The sequence below is a fragment of the Peromyscus eremicus genome, chromosome 7 (genome assembly GCF_949786415.1).
Source record: "Peromyscus eremicus chromosome 7, PerEre_H2_v1, whole genome shotgun sequence".
NCBI classification, from domain to species: Eukaryota; Metazoa; Chordata; class Mammalia; order Rodentia; family Cricetidae; genus Peromyscus; species Peromyscus eremicus.
This window is the reverse complement of record NC_081422.1, coordinates 107,434,118-107,445,426: the sequence shown is the minus strand read 5'-3', so window position 1 is coordinate 107,445,426 and position 11,309 is coordinate 107,434,118. Positions and strand designations below refer to the sequence as shown.

The 11,309-nt window shown below is 44.7% G+C and overlaps 1 pseudogene; it reads left to right on the top strand.

The window, feature by feature from the left end:
* Positions 1–616, top strand: LOC131915480 (small ribosomal subunit protein uS4-like; annotated as a pseudogene).
* The last annotated feature ends 10,693 nt before the right edge of the window (positions 617–11,309 follow it).

The window sequence follows — 11,309 nt, the reverse complement described above, 5'->3', positions numbered from 1 at the left end:
ATGACAGTTGCCAGAAGTTGGGTTTGTCGCCAAACCTATGTGACCCCACGGAGACCCTTCGAGAAATTTTGTCTCGACCAGGAACTGAAACTAATTGGAGAGTATGGGCTCCAGAACAAACGTGAGGTCTGGAGGGTCAAATTTACCCTAGCTAAGATCCCACAAGGCCGCCGGGGAGCTGCTGACGCTGGATGGAAAGGACCCGCGGCGTATTTTTGAAGGCAATGCTCTGCTGAGGCGACTTGTTCGCATTGGGGTGCTGGATGAGGGCAAGATGAAGCTGGATTATATCCTGGGGCTGAAGATTGAGGATTTCTTGGAGAGGCGGCTGCAGACCCAGGTCTTTAAGCTGGGTCTGGCTAAATCTATTCACCATGCCCATGTGCTCATCCGCCAGCGTCATATCAGGGTCCGCAAGCAGATGGTGAACATTCCATCCTTCATTGTCCGTCTGGACTCCCAGAAGCACATTGATTTCTCCCTCCGTTCTCCTTATGGTGGTGGCCGCCCAGGCCGAGTGAAGAGGAAGAATGCCAAGAAGGGCCAGGGTGGTGCTGGAGCTGGTGATGATGAGGAAGAGGATTAAGTTAATGCCTCCCTGGGCTGGAGGATTATGTAGTTTTCCAGTTGACTAATAAAGCAGAGTTAACACTTAAAAAAAAAAAAAGCTAAACAGCCAATAGCTAAGCAGGATTTTGGAGGCAGAGAATACTGGGGAGAAGAAGGGTGGAAACTCAGAGTCACCAGTCAGAGACAGAGAAAGCAGGAAAGCAGCATGGACAGTACAGAGTGAAGGTAATAAAGCCACAAGGCAGAAAGTAAATGAATACAAATGGGTTAATTTAAGTTATAAGAGCTAGTTAGAAACAAGCCTAAGCTATCAGCCAAGCTTTCATAATTAACAAGAAGTCTCCATATCATGATTTGGGAGCTGGCAGGAGGGACAGAAAAATCTGCTTACAGTCTTGCCTGCATGTATGTATGTATGCGCACCAAGTGTACGCAATGTCCTGGAGGCGGGAAGAGGGCTTTGGATCCCGAGAACTGGAGTCACAGACAGTTGCCATGTGGGTGAAGGAACCAAGAGGAGATCCTCTGGAAGATCAGCCAGCGCCCTTAACTGTTGAGCCGTCTCTCCAGCCCCTCCAGAGCTTTTCCCGATTCTTTGTTGGAAACGAACTTTTCTGAGATAGATAACAAACATGAGTGTATCAAGACCTAGCCACCGAGTTTCCAAGCCCAAATACGCTCAACTGTTTTCCAGTTTAACTTATTTTTCCTCCTTTCCCTTCTCTTCCTCCTCCTCTTCCACAAAGGTGGAACCTAGAGTGCACTTTTAATGTTTAAGTTTTTTATATATTTGTCATGTGTTGGGGGACACTGGTTTGCTGTATTGTTTGTAATAAGGTCAAAGAGCTTCTTTTGGGAACTGAGTTTCCTCTTCCATCACATGAGTTCCAGGGATTGAACTCAGGTTGTCAGTTTTGGCAGCAAGCTCCTTTACCCACTGAGCGATCTTCAGAGCCTTAGGTGTGCGTTTTACTACTGAGCTATATACCCCCAGGCATATTCAAGCTGACTTTCTTTTTCACTTGCAACTAATAAAATACTTGAGTAATGTAATCATAGCAATCAAATGACACCCTTTAAAATGTGGTTAAAAATAAATATATTAACTGCCTTCCAACTCAAATGAAAAGAAAATATTGGGGAAAAATTAAATGTGTAGGTTGCAATGAAGAATAATTTAAAAATAGTAAACTCTCTCAGACGATGAATAAGCAATGAGAAAATCAGAAAAAAAGTTCTCTTTAGAATATGTAGAACTGGTCTCTCACCAAAGTAGTCTGGATAACCCAAATCTGAAGAGCAAATATGTCCTAAGACTCTGGGAAAGGAGGCTGGAGCATGTATGTCTGAGCTTCACCAAATTTAGGAATAGAATGAGGTTCCATTTCCATTATGTCAATCAGAGCTGTAAGGCATGGTGTCCTCATCTGCCCACAGAAGTACCCAGCCGGTGCTCACACGTGCCCCGCTGCTTCTCAGAGTTTCCAGGCGTTGTCTCATGCTGGGAACAAGGTGGACTCGCTCTCCACCCGTCATCAGTTTCCTTGGCTGTCTAGGTTGTCCAAGGAAGAAGCGCTTTCTCCCAAACCTCACACCGTTCTCTGTGGTACCTGGGCAGTGCCAGTTCCCAAGTCAGGGGAGAAGAGTCTCCCTGCATTCATATTAGCTTGATTATGCAGCGCCCTCCATCCCCCCACCTCACCCTGCTTATGTGTTTAAATAATGGTCCCAACTGATGTTGGTGTTTTAGAAGATTGTTAGGAGGCTGGAGGAAGTGGATCAGTGGGGGAGAGCCTTGAGGTTCGGTAGTTTGGCCCACTACCTGTTCTGCTTCCAGATAACTAGGCCACCCATTTTTGCTGTCATGCCTTCCCGGACATGATGGATGGGGGTTCTTTCTTGCTCTCTTTTTAAGAAAGACGTATTGGGGCTGGAGAGATGGCTCAGAGGTTAAGAGCACTGGTGGCTCTTCCATAGATCCTGAGATCAATTCCCAGCAACCACATGGTGGCTCACAACCATCTATAATGACATCTGGTGTCCTCTTCTGGCATGTAGGCATACACGCTGGCAGAACATTGTATGCATAATAAATAAAACTTTAAAAAAACAAAAGGATGTATTTTGTAGACGAATTTCTAAACAGTCTTATTAAATAAGAAACACAGAGCCAAATACAGAGGTGCAAGCCATAGAGATCAGAGCAATAGCCTCCAACTAAACTTAGCTCACCACATCGCCATAGCTTCCCAAGAGAACCTCTTCCTGTCTAACCTGTGGCTTTATTGCCTTCCTGTTCTGCCTTCTCATTGGCTCTAAGCCCAGCCACATCACTTCCTTGTCACTGCTTGTCTATGCAGACCTCCAGGTCTTTATGGTTGGTACTGGGATTAAAGGCGTTTGTCACCAGGCTTGGTTGTGTCCTTGAACACACTGAGACTGCCTGCCATGTGATCAGATTAAGGGCATGTGCCACCACTGCCTGACTTCTGGCTGACCTCTGATCTTCAGGCAAACTTTATTTGTTAACATACAAATAAAATATCACATTTCAGCACAAATAAAATATAATCACAGTATTTAGTTTTATTTTATGTGTATGAGTGTTTGTCTGCATGTATGTATGTGCACCAGACATATGCCTGGTGCCCATGGAGGCCAGAAGAGGGCTTTAGAATTGCCAGAAACTGGAGTCAACAAATGGTTCTGAGCTACCATCTGAGTGCTGCGTACTGAATCCAGCCAGGTCCTCTGGAAAAGCAATCAGTGTTCTTGACCACTAAGCCATCTACAGACCTAAATTTTAAAAATTTAAAGATTATTCTACACAGGCATTCTTAAAGGCCCACCTCCCAGGTGATTCGAGATTCTGAATTAACACTAACCACTGCATCCAGCACTTGGGAGGTGGAGGCAGGAGGGTCAGGAGTTGGAGCTCATCTTTGACTATATGGGGAGTTCAAAGCTAACCTGAGTCATATGAGATTCTGTCTCCAAGTGGGGGCAGGGGCAAGTGTGGTAGCACATGCCTCAGGAAGTAGAGGCAGGTGGATCTCTGTGAGTTCAAGGCCAGCCTGGTCTATATGGGGAGTTCCAGGGCAACCAGGGCCGCTCAGAGAAACCCTGTCTCAAAAACCAAAGAAACAAAAACCAAACAATAGCAAGCAATAATACTCCAGAGAAGAGTCCATTGTGCCCTTGTAATTACCTCTATTTTATTCTTTCCTTGGCTTTTCTTTCTTACTCTTCTTAAAGCCAAAAGAAGTCCCCCCTCCCTTAAGGGGACTTTGTCAGGTGTTTTGCTCAGAACAATGGGGCAGTAGCTAACATGGCTGGACACGGAAGCATCTATTTTTAACCCTTTTGAAAATGTTATTTTAATTTTAATTTCCCTGTTTTAAGGATTTTGTTGTTGTTCTTTTTAGCCACTTTTTAAGGGCTGTTCTACTGGCAGTACATTATTTTAGGGTGCTCTGTCTTGTTTCTGGTGCTGGGGACTGGGGTAAACTATTAGGCATGTGACCTACCAGCTGAGCTCCATGAGTTGTTTGCAGTTGTTCTTTCTACAAGAATGGTGATTTCCTGGGACTGAGGGGACAGCTCAGTGGGTGAGAGGGCTTGCAGGACTGAGGTCATCATGTATCCATCCTCAGGTCATCCTCAGCATCCATGTAGAAACCAGACCTGACCATAAACCCCTGCAACTTTAGTGTAGCAGTGGAAGCCAAGAGGACTTCTGGGACTTGCTGTCTGTCCACCTCACTCCAGGTTCAGGTGTAGGAAGCCCAACACGCTCCTTTGGCTTCTGCATGTGCGCTGACATGTCCACACACATGCGTACACACATTCACGCAACTCTGCATACGCCAACCCCACATGCAGCACACATATATAGGTATATAAAACTTACTTTAATGTTCATTTCCCCCTTTATTCTGGACAATATTTTTACTGGATATAGAATTCTAGTTTCACAGTTCTTTACACTTGAGAATTCTTGTACTGCTTCCTTTAGTTTGGGATGAGAAATCTGTTGTCCAAGGAATTGGTTTTCTCTGTGGGTAAGGCATCATTTCTCTTTCATTTCTCTCAAGGGTTCTGTGGTGGTATTTTACTTGTACTGAAATGTGATTTTAATTGTATGTTAATAAATAAAGTTGCCTGGGGGTCAGAGCTATTAGAGCCATAGCAAATGCGTGGCGGCGGTGGCGCACGCTTTTAATCTCAATACCATAGAGGACCTGGAGGGCGGTACATACAGGCAGTGACGAGGCAGTCACATGTTTGGGTTTACAAGCAATGAGAAGGCAGAACAGCTAGACTATATAAAGACATACACACAGGAAGTAGGTCCCTTTCGGAGAGCTCTCTTGGCTGAAGCAGGAAGGGTGAGGCTCTTAGCTCTGACCTCTTGGCTTTCTTCTCTAAATCGGCTCTGTGTTTCTTATTTAATAAGACGGTTGGTTACATCTACAGGGTTCTTTTCTCTGTCTTTGGTTTTTTAGAAGCTTGATTATGGCACTGGAAGCACAGCTCAGAGATGGTGATTGCCTGGCAGGCCCAAGTCCCTGTGCTCCACCCCCAGCACAGGAGGAACTGGGGGCGGGGCTCAGTTGGCTCCTAGAATTATACAGATCCCTGTATAATTCTGGTGAAATTCTCCCAGGGCTGTCAATCTCTTGTTCCAGCTCAACGCTTGTTCTCCTCTTCTATAACACAGTGGTAGACTGTGTTCCACTTGCTGGTCCCTGAGGTCCCGTTCACTGTCTCCCTTTAGTCCATTGTCTTCACGGTGTTGAAAGTGGTGAGTCCTGCTAATCTAACTCCAAGTCCACTGATTTTGTCTTCTCTAGTCTGTTCTGATCCTAACCAGTATATTTTTTATTTTTATTTTACACAAAAGAACCTCAGTATATCTACATTCAGGAACAGGCCAGGGAAGGGTGATGAAGAATGGCGCAGGGTTTTCCACAAGCGGTTAGTGCACAGGGGCTGCTCTGCTGAGCGTCCTGTTCAGGATGGTCAGAGAGCAGTGTTCTTCAGAGAACAGAAAGGCAAAGGTGGTGGGTCCTCTCAACCCCTAGGCGGGCCCCGGACCACCTGCTTTCCACTGCCTGGTGCCACCACACTTCTAGCTTCGTAGCAACCACTGGCTGGCACTCCTGGAGATGTGGGCCCATCACTCAAGTTGTCAGGTCTGCCAGCATGGAAAAAAAGTTCTGCCTATTGGAGTATGTCAGAGCTGGACATAGGAAGGCTCTTTTCTCTTCCTTTAAAACAGCAGTTCTCAGCCTTCCTAATGTTGCAACCCCTAATACAGCTCCTCATGTGCTGACCCCAACTTTAAAATTATGTCTATTGCTACTTCACAGCTGTAATTTTGCTATTCTTATAAGTTGTAATGTAAATATTTTTAGAGATAGAGGTTTTGCCAAAGGGGTCATGACCCACAGGTTGAGAACCACTGCTTTCAAGGCTTATACTATTATTATTTTAATTTTTATTTGTAAAACTGTGTATATGTGTGTGCGAGTGTGGGTTTGTGCATGTGAGTGCATTATCTGTGGAGGCCAAAAGAGGATGTCAAAGCTCCTGGACCTGGAGTTACAGTTATGAGATTCCTGGTGTGTGTGTTGGGAACAGAACTCAGGTCCCCTGGAAGACCAATATGAGTTCTGAACCATCTCTTCAGCCTTTATTCTTTTTTATGGCTTTTTTTTGATACAGAGTTTCTCTGTGTAGCTCTGGCTGTCCTGGAACTCACTCTGTAGACCAGGCTGACCTCTGCCTCCAGAGTGCTGGGATTAAAGGTGTGAGCCACCACATGTCTGTTGTGGAATATTCCTTTACACTGTGTGAAGATGTGTCACTGTGATTGGTAAATAAAGAGCTAACTGGCCAAAAGCTAGACAGGAAGTAGAGATGAGACTTCTGGACAGAGAGACTCTGGGAAGAAGAAAGGCAGAGTCACCAGCCTGACATTAAGGAAGCAGGATGGGCACTACAGAGTAAAGGTAACAGAGACATGTAAAGAAGCATAGATTTAAAAATATGTGTTAATTTAAGTTATAAAAGCTAGTGGGACAAGCCTAAGCTAAGGCTAAGCTTTCATAATTCCACGTCATGATTTGGGAGCTGGCTGGTGGGACAGAAAGACTCACTACTTACATTGACAGCCCTTACTCTTAATTCTGTGTGTGTGTGTGTGTGTGTGTGTGTGTGTGTGTGTGTGTAAAGGATATGTGTGCACATGAGTGAAGGTTCTCTCACAAGTCAGAGGCATCAGATCTCCCTGGAGCTGGAGTTGTAGATGATAGTGAGCCACTTGGTATGGGTGCTGGGAACCAAATGTGGGTCTTCTGCAAGAGCAGTTCACACTTTAAACCACTGAGTCATTTCTCCATCCCTCTTCCCATTGTCTTTGAAACATTGTTTCCATCTTTCCTGGGACTTGGTTTCATGTAGCCCAGGATAGCCTTGAACTCACTGATAATGATCTTAGACATATGATCTTCCTTCTACCACCAAATGTTGAGATTTCAAGTGTGTTTCACCATGCCCTATTTCTGTAGTACAGGGGATGGAGTCCTGGGTAGCATTATTCTAGGTAGGCTAGCACTCTACCAAAGGCTAGCTGAGCTATGTGTCTTGTCTTAGTTTTTAATGTTTTCTATATTTTTTCTGTAGATGAAATTCTAAATGGTCTTATTAAATAAGAAACACAGAGCCAAATGCAAAGTTAAAAGCCCAGAGGTCAGAGCAGTCTTCCCCTCAGAGAGAGGCCTTCTTCCTGTGTCCTGTCTTTTTATTGCCTTTCTGTTCTGCTTTCTCATTGGCTCTAAACCCAACCACATGATTTCCTCGTCACTGACTATCTATACAGACCTTCAGGTCTCTGCGGTTGGTACTGGGATTAAAAGTTCAGGTCACCTTGCTTTGGCTGTGTCCTTGACCACAGAGACTCTGCCTGCCATGTGAGCGGATTAAGGGCTTGTACTACCATGGCCTGACTCCCGCTTGTGGCTCGCTGTGACTTCTGATCTCCAGGCAACTTTGTTAACATACAAATAAAATCACATTGCAGCACAAATAAAATATCACCATATTTTTCAGTTAATTTTTTCACTTGGCTCTTCTTTATGTCTTTTATTTACTTATTTTGCTGACACTTTATTGTTATTTGAGGCATGGCCTATGTACCCTAGGATGGGCTTGAACTCACAAGAATCCTCTTGCCTCAGCCTACTGAGGGCTGAGATTACAGGTGGGCACCACTGTGATGGTTTAAGTAAGAATGGCCCCCATAGGCTCATATATTTGAATGCTTGGTCACCAGGGAGTGGATTTGTTTGAAAGGATGAGAAAGGTTAAGAGGTGTGGCCTTGGAGGAAATGTCTCACTTGGGGTGGGCTTTGAGGTTTCAAAAGCCCATGCCAAGCCCAGAGTTTCTCTCTTTGCCTACAGATCAAGATGTAGTTCTCAGCTACTGCTCCAGCGTCTGCCTGCATGCTGCCAGGCTCTCTGCCATGGTGATAATGGATTAACCCTCTGAAACTGTAATTAACCCCCCAATTAAATGCTTTTTCATATAATAGTTGCCTTGTCATGGTGTGTCTTCACAGCAAAAGAATAGTGTTAAGACAGCCACCATACCTGGTTCTTAACGGAAACTTCCTATTTTTTCCCTTGCTTCCAGCATGTCCACAGTCTCTCGCTGAGGTCTGTTTCCAGTCCTTTTCAGACCGTTCCAGTGTCTGCCATCTTGGGTGTTGTCACCATTGCTGCCCTTTCTCATTACATGAGGTTTTCTGAGTTCTTAGGATAATGAACCATGTGTTAAAAGTTAGACACTGCACATTTTGGATGATACGTTATGTGAGTTTCAGGGTAGTCTCTCTCTCTCTCTCTCTCTCTCTCTCTCTCTCTCTCTCTCTCCCTCTCTCTTCCTCTCTCTCTCTCTCTCTCTCTCTCTCTCTCTCTCTCTCTCTTTCTCTCTCTCTCTTTAAAATATTTATTTATTTATTGTGTATACAGTATTCTGTCTGCATGTATGCTTACAGGCCAGAAGAGGGCACCAGATCTCATTACAGACAGTTGTGAGCCACCATGTGGTTGCTGGGAACTGAACTCAGGACCTCTGGAAGAGCAGACAGTGCTCTTAACCACTGAGCCATCTCTTGTTACTGACTCAGGAGTGAAAGACTGATCTGGGAAAACATGAAGTTGTCCTCTGACCTCCACATGCATGCCATGGCACACACATGCACACACATTTTTTTTTAGAGGCCTCTTTTTCTCTCAGGTTTTCTAGATGACTAATAGCCATGTGGTAGGAGCTAAATGATGCTAAGTTTAACTCCCTACCATCTGTCTATGGGTATAGGATTCTTCTTGCCCTCTGTGCCAGGGGTCTCTTGGGTCAGGGATGAGGGAATGGAGAACAGACAGCTACTTGGTGTGGTTAGTCCACCATTGCCTTAGACCATGTGGTCCTCAGAAGATGCTTTTCTGTCTGGGTAAAAATCATCACATAGCAGGCGGCAGTGGCACACACCTTTAATCCCAGCACTCGTGAACAGAGCCAGGAGGATCTCTGTGAGTTCAAGGCCAGCTTGGTCTACAGAGTGAGATCCAGAACAGGCACCAAAACGACACAGAGAAATCCTGTCTCGAAAAACAAAAACAAAGAGGCAAAAAAATCATCACATAGGCTCTTGGATCTGAGCTCACCACAGGCAAAAAAGTAATCGTGGCTTTATTGTCATCAAAATGACAACAGTCATGTGACATGGCCACCATCTTGGTTAGTGGCATCATGAAGATAGGAAAGGCCAAGTTATTTTACCAGTCTGAGCTGTTGAGTTCCAGGCTTGGGCTACATATCAAGACCCTGCCACAAGAGAAAATGAAGTGGAAATATAACCTGAAGAATGGGAGATAGTGTTTCCGAATCTTATCTACATAGAAACTTGCATCTATAATATAGGAAAGACTCTTAGAACTAAATATTAAGGACAAATAACTTAAGAAAAGACATGGAACTGAATAAGCATTTCTCCACGACTAGAGGGATGGCTCAGCAGTTAGAGTACTTGCTGATCTTCCCAAGGACCTGAGTTCAGTTCTTAGCATCCATCCTAAGGCTTACAATTGCCTGTAACTCTAGTTCCTGGGGAGCAGACATCCTTTTCTGACTTCCATGGGCAACTGCACATATGTGCACAAACCCACACAAAGACTACACACACATATAATTTAAAAAGCCTTTAAAAAAGAAGATACACAAATGGTCAATATGCACATTGAAAAAAATGTTCAACATGATTAGCCATTAGGGAAACAGGCAAAGCCATAGTAGGAGATGCTATTCACACACAGCAGGATGGCTGTAGTTAAAAGATCAGATGGTGGCCGGGCGGTGGTGGTGCACGCCTTTAATCCCAGCACTCAAGAGGCAGAGCCAGGCGGATCTCTGTGAGTTCGAGGTCAGCCTGGGCTACCAAGTGAGTTCCAGGAATAGGTGCAAAGCTACACAGAGAAACCCTGTCTCGAAAAACCAAAAAAAAAAAAAAAAAAAAAAAAAAAGATCAGATAGTGGAGGCAGGAGGATCAGAAATTCAAGATCATTCTCAGCTATATAGTGAGTTTGAGGCCAGCCTGTGATACATTAGACCCTGTTTCAAATAAAATAGAAAAAGTAAAAAGCAAGCAAGCAACCAAGCAAAAAACACTGATTAAAGCTGGGTTGTGGTGGCACATACATGCCTTTAATCTGAGCACTTGGAGGCAGAGGCAGGTAGATCTCTGTAAGTTCGAGGCCAGCCTAGTCTACAGAGTGAGTTCCAGGACAGCCAAAGCTACACCGAGAAACACTGTCTTGAAAAACCAAAAACCAAACCAAAACAACAGCAACATCAACAACAAAACAAAAAAAGTCCTACTGAACAGTTGGTGTATGAGGTGTGTGAATATGACATGTTTATGTGTGCACATAAAGCCAGAGATTGGCATCAGGTATCTTCCTCAGTTACTCTCCACCTTATTTATTTATATATATTTATTTTGTGTGCATGTATAGAAGTCAGAGGACAATTTGGGGTGTCTGGTCAGTCTTTCCACCATTTGGGTCTGGTTACTTTGGACTGTCAATTTGGCACAGTGTAGAGTCACCTGGAAATGAAGTGTCTAGATTAGGTTGGCCTGGGGGCATGACTATGGTGGGTTATGTTAATTAGTGGGAAGACCAGTGTATCATGAGTGACAGCATACTCTGGACAGAGTATCCTGAACTGTGTCAGAATGGAGAAATCCAGGTGAGCACAAGCATGCATGTGTGAATTTGCTGATTTTGACTGCAGCTGTAATGTGTCTTGCTGCTTCAAATCCATGCAGCCTTGACTTCCCACAAGGATAGACTGTAACCTGGAATTGTGAGTGAAAGCCCTGTCTCTCCTAAGCTGCTTTTGTCAGGGTGTTCTATCACAGCAACAGAAAAGAAAGGAAGTCCCCCGAGTAACGGAGAAACCCTGGGTAATGAGAGAGAGCATCCTCTCATCCAGGGCATAGGTGTTGTTGAAGCTTGGCCAACTCCAGAGCTGCATTTCCTTGCGGGGTCAGGACACTGTGGCATGAGCTATTTGGGTCAGGGATGGCTTAACTTGCCCTTCACATATTCAGCCAAGCACACATCATCCTCCCAGTCCAGCCAAATGTGTAGCCAGCCTTCCCATTCCACATCA